This window comes from Sinocyclocheilus anshuiensis, unplaced genomic scaffold (genome assembly GCF_001515605.1).
Source record: "Sinocyclocheilus anshuiensis isolate Anshui unplaced genomic scaffold, SAMN03320099.WGS_v1.1 scaffold329, whole genome shotgun sequence".
Taxonomy (NCBI): domain Eukaryota; kingdom Metazoa; phylum Chordata; class Actinopteri; order Cypriniformes; family Cyprinidae; genus Sinocyclocheilus; species Sinocyclocheilus anshuiensis.
The window spans coordinates 470,391-481,519 of record NW_015540881.1 but is presented as its reverse complement, the minus strand read 5'-3'; the positions used below and the strand labels follow the sequence as shown (position 1 = coordinate 481,519).

At 36.7% G+C, this 11,129-nt stretch overlaps 1 pseudogene; it reads left to right on the top strand.

Moving 5' to 3' along the window:
- Window positions 1-3,557: 3,557 nt before the first annotated feature.
- Window positions 3,558-11,129, top strand: part of LOC107688444 (ras-responsive element-binding protein 1-like) — a 39,260-nt pseudogene continuing 31,688 nt past the window's right edge.

Sequence of the window (11,129 nt, the reverse complement as noted above, 5' to 3'; positions counted from 1 at the left end):
TCAGCGTGCACCTGACTGACAAAACCTCACGTTTTAATATAACGTTTTTATTTCGTGCTGCATATTTATTGGAATCGTTGTAAAATGTATTCAGGTTTAGAAAAAAAAACCTGTAATTTATATTTAGAACGTTTGAAATCTTAAGGTTTTTCTAACATAAAAAGTCTTACAGTTGACTTGAAATAATCTAAATAAGTGTAAAAAGCAAATCAGAATTTAAGACATTTAAAATAAACTTACTTAGAACATACATGTTCTAAAGATGATCAGTGTTGGGGGTAACGCATTACAAGTAACGCGAGTTACGTAATCAGATTACTTTTTTCAAGTAACTAGTAAAGTAACGCATTACTTTTTAATTTATAAGAGAATAGCTTAGTTACTTTTTCAAATAAGTAACGCAAGTTACTTTTTTTCAAATTTATTAATTGACAGCTCTCCTGTCCCCATGTTGAGATGTTGAAATTTCTTCTTCTGCATTCTACTGTACGGACGTAAATTTACTTTCCCTTCAGCCTGAGGCTTATTCATTTCACTTTTGGTGTAAAAAGTCTTTTATATTTGCCAAAAATATAACTTTTTTATTTTAAAAACAAACAAGCAAGCCCTGTCCAGATTTAAAAAAGTAACGCAAAAGTAACGTAACGCATTACTTTCCATAAAAAGTAACTAATTAACATAATTAGATACTTTTTTATGGAGTAACGCAATATTGTAACGCATTACTTTTAAAAGTAACTTTCCCCAACACTGAAGATGATCATGTTTTACACAGCGCTCTTGTCGTACTGTAGACCTAGGTAGCTTATACAAACATATAAATGGGTACCAGAGCCAGAGGTGAGCGATTTTGTGACAAATGGGAACCAAACGTGCCTTAAGCGCCCCCAAGCGAGTAGTATTAAAAAAAAAAAAACCTTATTATTAACAACATTAGGGTAAGATGGGGACGATGCCCCCTTAAAAACAATGTGTGTTTACTTTTAAATTGTAACATATTTAGATAAAAGTTTTATATATATTTAATTGTCCATATTTTAATTGAACATATGTCATAATAGCAACACTATAAATGCAAAATGAATGATTTCAATTAGACAACTTAATGGGTTTTAATGAAAAGCAAGGTGTCTGAAATTTACTTCTAATACTGAGTAATAACTCCATTCATTACAATAAGTAATTGGGTCCTTCTAGTTCTGGGGAGGTCATCTTATCCTAAGGGTCTAATTTTATCTTTTTTATCAAAATAAAACAATTTTTTACTCCACAAATCTACAAACATTGATGTGTCCACAAATCAGAAACCTTTTAAGTTCGACATAATACAATGTCATAGATCACTATTTTCCAGAGACTCAAAATTAGATCAATTAACCTACATCTTTTGACTAAATCTCACAAAGGTATATGAAACGTGAAAGGTATATTCATATGAAATGACAAAAATTTGTAAAAAAAGCATTGCCATTCATCAATGGTTTTGTCTTCATACACTTACACTTATGGATAATGAATTTACCCAAAATCAAGATGACATTTACAAAAAATAAATAAAAAAATAAACATTCAGTCCTTTTGGAAAATAAAACATTTCTGACTATTACTAATATTTAAATATCTACAATTTTTGCTCATTACACATACTGCAAGAACAGTCGGCTCAAGGGGATCCAGTTTGAGTCTGAACAGGTCAAGTCCCAATCCCATGTCCCTTCTCTCATCCCTACTTTCCTGCCTCCACATTAATACACTATACAATAAACTATTATACAGTAGGTTACCTGTATACCTGTAGTATTAGAACCAAAAAAATCGTAAAAAGCCCTCGTAAAAATAGAATAAACTCTGAGTAAAATTTTTTAGTGTAGATTGCTCCGAGACCACTGATAAGCAGTAGGCTACATACTATTAACCATCAGATGGCACTGTTGTCAAATTGGTAAGGCTTATTGTGTGTAAAGCTACTAGAAGCATGTTTCTTCAACACATGCTCATACACAGGTATTTCAAATAATAGTAACATCCATATGTGCATAAACACACGCTCACACTCATTACAACACAGAAGTGAGCTGTACCTGATAGCTGTATCAACTTCAGCTATCAACTATCAGCATTATTTTGAATTGTGTTCAATCTTATCGCTTTCTCAGTTTTTAATTGAGAGATCGTAAATTCGTAGATTCCATCCTATTTAAACCAAAAGCTTTACATTTAATTAATCAAAATTTTCTGTAAAAGAAACAATAGAGAAAATAAAAACTAAAAAAGGAAAAGGAACGACAAAAAACTTTAATCATACTAATACAAAGGAACATGGAACTTTGTGCAGGATGGAGAACACTATGTAGGACAGAGGCAATTACCCAGGTCACTGTGGGTCAGAAACATTGCTTATACCAACACAAGGTCACTCTCATGTGATTACATAAGGTGATGCAGAGACTGCTCTCTAGTGGCAGCACAACCACAAACTCACAGACCCAATGCTGCTGCTGTGACACCTCTCAGGTATAAGACTTATCCCAGTAAAAGCGATTTAAACCTCTAAGTTAATGTAACTAGTTAACAGTTTTTGAGACACATCTATACATTAGTCAGATGCCCTAGCCTATATGAGTTAACTAGCCTATACAAATTCCAAGTGATAATGACTGAAGGTAAATGTTTTGAAATGTTTAAAGTTCTCTCCAAAGAATGGAAGTATCATCTCTCTCATAAATTATTTATTTGTTTACTTCTTGACTGTTAAAGCAAGTCGTTTTCACTCAAATTTAGCAAAATATGCAGCCTAATCTTAGCTCAGTTAAGAAACGGATTTGAGTATGTCAAAATGTAGCCTATATTTGTAACCAAATGCATCTTCAAGGTTGCAATATTTGCACACTGAAAACTCAAACACCATTAATCAAAATATGAACTATGTCACAGAAAAAGCTCCAAAGGACTTAATACTTAGGATCTTTGCCTACTGAGTTACATTCATAGAGCCACGATTTGCACAGGGCTGTTGTCGAAATTCACAGAAAGGCGGGAGCTACGTCGAATTACTTCGTCTTCGTCTTGACATTTAACTCCTCGTTTCTCTCTGAGACTATTAAACGTCCTTCCACAATATTTTTTGAGATGACGAATGCCCCATTATAGTATGACGACCAACAGGTGTTTGTCTTGTGATAGCAAGAAGGCGCCAAAGCGTGTTGCATCATCAGTATCCCGTCACTATTACGGTTACATCTTAGTTTATATCGTCTACGAGTTTATATTGTCTACGCAACATAAAATAGCAGCTGTTATACAATTTAAACAATATTTTATATACTTATAAATATACATTATCACAAAATTTGTATGTCTACAAAAAGCTTTGAAAATATGTTGTTGTTGTTAGACACTTGTTGCTACATCAAATCTATCTATCTATCGTGAATAATCAATCGGATGCGGCTGAAGGAGTGAAGTTTTCCACCCCTCCCGTAGAGATGCTCACAGCTGAACTCCAGTGGCAGCTTCAGTAACACACGTCCCCTTGGAGACTAGAGCAACACGTGATGCGTCTACTTAACAAGTTCACTGAACAGCGCTCAGGAACACACTTTGAGGAAAAAGTGACTTTTCTGACCCTCATTCGTCGGAAGTGTCGATGGCCATCATTCCTTTAGGGAGCTAACACGGTGGGCGATGTGAAGTATCCAGTTGGCGAACTTTGCACATCCTCAAATACGCCATTTTGATCGCTCTCCGGAACAAGTTTGCAGGGTTTTTTTCGAAGTCCATCATCTCTTTTCACCATCACCATGTCTCAGCACAATCCGCCCAACCCCGACAAAGTCAAGCGTAAGTATTGTGCACTTTTCTACTTGTTGTTGTTGTTGTTTACGTTCTCCATCCTGCCGATTGCAAACTTTGGTGGATGGATACTATGTTGGAAGTTCTTAAACTTGGAAGACCGAAGATGTTGAGATGATGTCCGATCTTTTTTCCTTGCCCGGGGTTTGTGCTTCCTCGTTTCATTCTCGCATCCAAAGGTTGAACGCCTGACTACAGGAATTCACTCGCGTCTAACCAGCGCACATGTAATTCATACCTGAGTTAACTTTAGCACTTTAAATAACCATACATTCAGTGTCACTAATGTGGCTTTATCTCCCATTTGACAAAAGGAAGTTTAGCTCATATATTGTCATCAAAAGTGAGTATTTTAGAGTGAACTGAAGAAGCATCCACATCTGAACTTTGATCGAGGCTAACGCGTGGGGGGTTGGACACGCTTCACTTTATATTGTGACCTTGTCGGGACATGTATTTACGTTTTATTTGTGCTTTCGACTTTTCCTCACCATCGACAAGTTATTATTGTTCACCAAACCACCCTTCTTTCGTCAGTCACACTTTGCAAACTTAATGTTTGGGAATGTCAAAAGTTTTAAAGGAGGAAGTTCGCTGTCGTCGTGACTATCTTTGGGTTGGGTTTGCTGCACGAGATGAACGCCGAATAGGCATACAAGAGAAGTCGGCTTTTATATTTGCGCCAAGCAGCCACATCGACGATACAATTTAAACCATCTCAGTTTTGGATGACTAATTACTCGGATGCATCATATTGTTCGTGTGGGTGTGTATGTGCTTGCGCCCTCCTCCCATCATCCTCTGTTCGTTCTCGCGTCTCTTTGGAGAATCAGAATGTGCAGAGATCCGGATGAGCAGTTCACATTCCATTACCAAATTCAACACTGGGCTCCAGGAGGCCTGCATCATTCACTCGCTGCCTCCCCGCAATCCGCTGACTTTTAACTACATCTTGGTTGATTTGTACAGTAACTTTTATACCATGCACTAAAGTGCAGTGGGGCACTAATCTTAAAGGGACAACTTTGTATCTTATCTTCCCTTAAAAGTTGCATATTACTTACTACCTGAAAGTGGTGTAAAGTACTGTCTAAACCTTTTAGAGGTAAATAAAGGCCTTTTTTCTTTAGTTGGTAATCTGAGGATATTGCTGAGATATTATGCTGTGGTTTATGGTGATCTACTGCATGGTGTATAATTATGTACAACCAGGGGTCCCGAAAGGTACTCCAGGGGGTCCGAAGAGACCACAGCCTACATAAAACATAGAATTAAATTACATTCCTCGCAAATGATCTAATAAGCAGTATATAATGTAATTTTTGTTTTTATACTGGAGGTTCCTGGGTCTGTAAAAGTGGAAAACGTCTGATTTAGAGGTTTTATGTTTGGATTAATTTTGCCCATCGTCACCATAATAATATATTTTTAAGAAACATTGCTAATTAAAGATAAGTCGCTATCTTTTGTGCAATCGCAAAGTGATTTTAAAAGATTAAACCATTGTAAATGTACTCTGAACCAACATGGGAATGTGTTGCTTCATCACCTTATGCAAATATTTAACTTTTTTTGTTTCTGCATTACTTTATATAAGCATCAACTTGTGCTTGTTTTTGCCTTTAATAATAACAATATATATTATATTTTAAGATTTTTTCGTTGTCTACTGTTTTCTCCACGCGGAGAGGCAAGGTTAAAAATCAAATCCTCCTTTTCTCATTTTTCTAATAGCTTCTCTTCTCACAATGCAGGCTGATGTAGGGTGGAGATGTGTTTGTTCAGATGCGTAAAGCAAGAAGACCATTGAAAATTCAAAGGCATGTTCTAGTGAACAGTCAACCAGTGGTCTGGGCTGTAATCTCCTCTGTCCTCAGCAGGGAGTCGCCAGAGTTGAATAGAGAAAACCCATTGTGAGCATCAGAGCTGCCGTGTTGATAGTGATAGAAAGGGCCATCAGCTTTTACTCCACTTTGTATTCAATCACTCTGAAGTGTATTTAAAGTCTCAACAGCCCTATTGAGTGGATGGATTCATTTTGTACTTTTGTTTTGGTCTATTTTAATGTCGAGACGCAGCCTTGGAAATGTTTTAATAGACGGCTGGTACATCTTGATTAGCCTCGATTAATATAGATTAATTAAAATGAACTCTCTGGGGTTCCCTAGTAGACTTCCTTTGACAAACCTGCCCAACCGTGATTGTTTACAGAGTGTAAAGACAGAGGGACCAGTCTGTTGAAGTCCCAGCCTGGATGGAGAAACTTAGTTGGTCACCTCTCCGAGCCGTTTGCCCCTAGTGATGGGTGTTCTGTTCACTCATCCAGGGGTAGAGATGGGCATCCTGTTTCGCTCTGGAGCTATTTTTAACCTGTCTATTTTAGATAAGATTATGTTCCCTCTCACTCGAAGGGAATGGGAAGCTTGGTTTGGTCCTGGGGTGCTGAGTTCGACACGGTACCCTGTAGGGCTTAAGAAAATGAGTTTGCAGATGGATGCTAACTATTTGCATGTTTTATTCAAATTTAAGATACAGTCTTTAAGAATGTTTAATTTATGGCCAAATCAAAAAATGACTGTTGAAGGTTAATGGAATAGTTCAAAAATGAATGTTTGGACACACTGTAAAAAATCAAAAGTTGAGAAAACTTAAAAGTTTAAGGCAACCAGCTTCAGCAGATTTTTGAGTTTTCTAAACTTGTTGTTTTCAGTTTATACAACAAAACCTTTTGTTGTATAAACTGAAAACAACAAGTTTAGAAAACTCACAAATCCCCTACAAAAACAAGTTGAGAAAACTCACAAATCTGCTGAAGCTAGTTGCCTTAAATTTTAAATTTTTTACAGTGCATAGTTTACTCATCCTCATGTTGTTCCAAACCTGTACAACTTTCCTTCTTTACAAAAAAGATGATTTGCTAAATTTCTCTTTTTTCTCTCCATACAATGAAAGTCAGTGGGATCTAACATTGTTTTTAACCCTGTTGACTTTCATTGAGTGGATAAAAATAGAAATAAAGAAATAACATCATACAGGTTTGGAAAACATGAGGGTGAAGAAATTTAAATATCATATCAAAAGAAAAATATCCTTTTGTTTTATGTATATTTATGCATTGGAATGTAGAGAATATACTGTAACTGAATTTGACCTTCGGTCCATGCCTGTCAGTTAAGTTTGATTTTTGGCCTTTCGTAGTGAAAAGTTTGGGCATCTCAGGATTCAATTGTTTACTTTTTAAATGATAAAGTGTAGTAAAGAAAAACTAAAAGTGAAACCGAGTCCTCATGAAAATGCTTTGGTGTAAGTGGGACATGGATGACAGGAAATAGAGCAGCCTGTGTGGATAGAGGAAGTTAGAAAAAGATCAAAACAATAGGTAGCATATCCTTACACTGTTCGTTTGAGAATTAGTTTTGTGTGATAGTCAATCAAACAGGTCATAATAGTCAAAGTGTGATGTTTTACCACAATCATAAATAGTTTAGCTCGCTAGCACTCCTTTTTGAGCAATTGTGAGCTTTGCTTTCACTTTTTTACGTTTGTCTGTGAGAAAAAGAAGTCGAATCACACACGGCTTTGCAGGCCTCCTTCTTTGCCTCCCCCTGCTACTTCCCCCGCCCCTCTTCTCCCACCCTGCCTCTGTTGCTGACTAAACAGTTTTGTCAGCTGGCAGTTGCCCACAGTCTGTGAATTTTTGATAGCTCCTAGAGAGGGAGCACAGCGTAGGGAGGCGGAGATGCTGAAGAAACGCTCTTGTTGCTCATTAAGGAGTGAAGGAGGGAGACAGAAACGGGAAGATGTCAGGTCGAGTCACATTTTGGAACCAGTTCGTCTTGTACTAGCATTCTTTGTAGGCTTCCCAGTTTCATGTTCAAGCACTGAACAAACATTTGAAAGATATGAAAATATGCCTGTGGCTAATTAATCTGTATCACGTATAAGGGTTGCTAAAAGTCAAATTTTTGCTTTGTAAACTGAGAGAAATTTGGGTTATGATCTGACATAAGTGTCACAAAACGTTTCTAATCTAATGACGCAGTGAGTGATGTTACGCATGTCATGCATAATTTTCTGAAATCTCATGACAAAGCTGTGACTTTTGTTTCAGTTCCAGTTCATTGTAGTGATTCACAAGATGCAAAAAGCAATGAGGGAAGGACGGTGTGTGACTGAGTGCAGGAGTCATTAAACTGGGAAATCTAGGTGTGCACAAACTGTCGTCCTCATGTCAGTACTCTTGTGTTGACCTGCATGGACTTTGAATCATACAGTCTCCTCTCGCTAAGCGCAAGAAGGACTGAGGACAGATCCTCCTCTGTGTCTCTGAGAGCGATGTGCAATGGGAAACAGATGTGGCTGGGCTGTTAGCTCAGTGCTTTCCTTCAAAGAGCTTCAATTAGCATGTCCGTATACAGAACGATTTCATAAGACATATTTGGTCAGCTTCATAGATTTGTTATTGTAAATTCCTTGTCTGTCAGCTTTGCAGCACAGTTTGCACCAGTTTGTCTCGAATTTTCCCAATTTTTGCCAAACAAATGCATTGCAGTGATATTTGACCCATAAATGAAACTTATTCATGACGTTTTAAACCCGAATCTGTTTTTCTGTAGAACACAAAAAGTGAATTTTTCATACTTTTCCATTTATTGAAGCTTCAAAATGACACAAAAGCATCTTAGCGTTATAATAGAAGTGACTTCATGGCTCTATATTTCACATCTTTTGAAGCATATGATAGCGAATGTGTGAGTTATAGTTCAACATTTAAGTCGTTACTCACTGACAATCTTGACCCCGCTTTAGTTGAGCAAAGTTTGATGCCTGATTCTTGGAAAATTCGCTTTTTTGAGTCTTTTTTTAATGAATTCGTTGATTCTGTTCACAACAAATGTTTAAATAATTCGTTCATGAATCATAACAGTTTCAGTTGCAATGGTTAAATGTTCACTGGAGTGAATGATTATCATTTGGTTGCAGTTTGGTTTGTTTCTCACACAAAACTATAATGTGGCTTCAGAAGACTTGGAATATGATGTATAAGTCATATGAACTATTTGTCATTTTGGAGGTCATTATATTTAAAATAGTGAGAAGGATAGTGAATAAACAATGACATCATTTTCCTTTTTGGGTGGACTGTCTCTTTAAACAAGATATAACTCAAAGCACACTCATTCACCAGCACATCCATCTCATTAGTGAGTGCTTCATGGCACATTATCACAAGATCATCCCGTATCATCTGATGTCATGTTCAGTGGAGCTTTCATAATGTGTTGGCACCTTTAAAAGTTGTTTTTTAATGGGACTGATTCAAAAAAATCACAGGTTATGAAATCATTCTTGCTGAATGATGCTGTTAGTTGACTGTTATCAGTCGACGGGATTAAGGTGATTCAGGCAGTTCTCTAGCAGCCTCTCCCAAAATGCCCTGAAGCAGCGTAGACAATGAAGCAAAAATGGCGTCCTTTCAGGAGGAGAAACCCGGCCGCTCCCGTCTCTTCCAGCTCTTAGAAAATAAGGCACGCAGTGTGTTCGCAGTGAATGTGGCTGTCCACCATCCTGGCTCTCGCTTATGTCTGATAATCCACGCTTGCGTCCAAGCCCCAGCTATGTTAAGTGTTCAGTACTTTAAACAAAATGATGTTAAAAGCAGATTTCTTTGTTCCCACACTCACATTTAGCAGCTTGCATAAGATTTGCAAGCAAATAGTACATACAAAACAGTTCCTAAGCATGTGTGCTCCAGCAAGAAAAACGTTTTAGTCGAACTGTTACATGAAGAACATTTATTTCATAAAATTGATCCAGGATTGTCAGACTTGACTTTATCAGTTGTACTTCATGCAAATGTTTAAACCATAAAGTAATTGTATTTTGAATTAATTAATGAATTAATCACCATTTGCAAAAGCTTGTCGAGGAGCAGAGGATTCCTGACAGAACAGGACAGGGAAAACAAAACATGGAAACGAGGCAAAGGTCACTCCTGGTTCTTTTGTAGCCCGGTGCATCTCAGGGTTCCAGTAAATATTAACCTGCTTATCACAGAGAATGGGACATGTTCTTTTAGCGTACTAGAATGAGACAAAAAACTTGAAGATCAATAAGTAGGTATTTAAAGACAGTGACATCAAATTTTCATTTTTTTGGCTTATATTTCATGTCTGTTAGCTTTGAAGTTATTTACAGTGTACAATTTTCAAAATATGCAATACTTTTAAAATTAGCTAACCTTTAGCACATATGTGCAAAATGTACAGTCTTTCTGGGAAAATGGAACAAAAATAGTCAAGACTCGTGCACTTACACAGATGTTTATCCAATCAGATGCTCTCTAGAATGAGAATGTCCCTCCCCTAATTACCATCTGCAACGAGCTAGCAAATAGTAAATTGTGCTTTCATGTAGGGCTGGGTATCGATTCAGATGTCCCGATTCGATTCGATTTCGATTCTCGATTTTTTGATTACATTCAGTGAATATAGTTTTAATACAAATGCTATTGATATTTCTATATTAAGTTTACAAATGGTGAATTAATAAAAAAAAAAAATGTAAGAACCACATGCCTGTATTTTAAACCTATTCTTTTTTTTGTATAGGGGCCTTTTTTAAACAATAATAGGGCCCTACAAAATGTTGTAATCAGATGAAGGCATAAAACATTAATTGAATTTATCCTAATCAAACGAAAATTAAACTCTTTTATTTTTTGGCGAACAAATTGCTGCACAACAGAGGTGTACTGTTAAAATTAAAAAGAAAACAGATGTGATTATTCCTTTAAAAATAAAGATTGATTAATATTTATTAGCAGTAGTATCAAGTATACTCAAGTCTTAAGACTGCTAAATAGTAATATATTCTGACTGGTTCTTAACGTTCAACTTTTATTTTGACGGGTTGCCATTAGGGCTGTGTATCACCAGCAAAGTCACGATACGATACGTATCACGATACAGATGCCACGATGCGATACGTATCACGATACGGGACTGCACTCAATTTCACCTCAGAAGAATTTTGTAAAACAGCTGTTTATTAAACTGCATACTATAGGGCTGTTGCTAACTATTGGCAGAGCAGGCAGTTGACCTCTGCATTATGAAGGGCCTCCATAACTGTACCACAGTACAATATAGGTAATGGCATATGTTTCATGTTTACATTGGCCACTTCCCACCAGGTACAATATTCTGATTGTTTGCATCTTGATATAAAGCCAATAAATAACAATGTACGCATTCTAATAAATGTATAGTGTAATG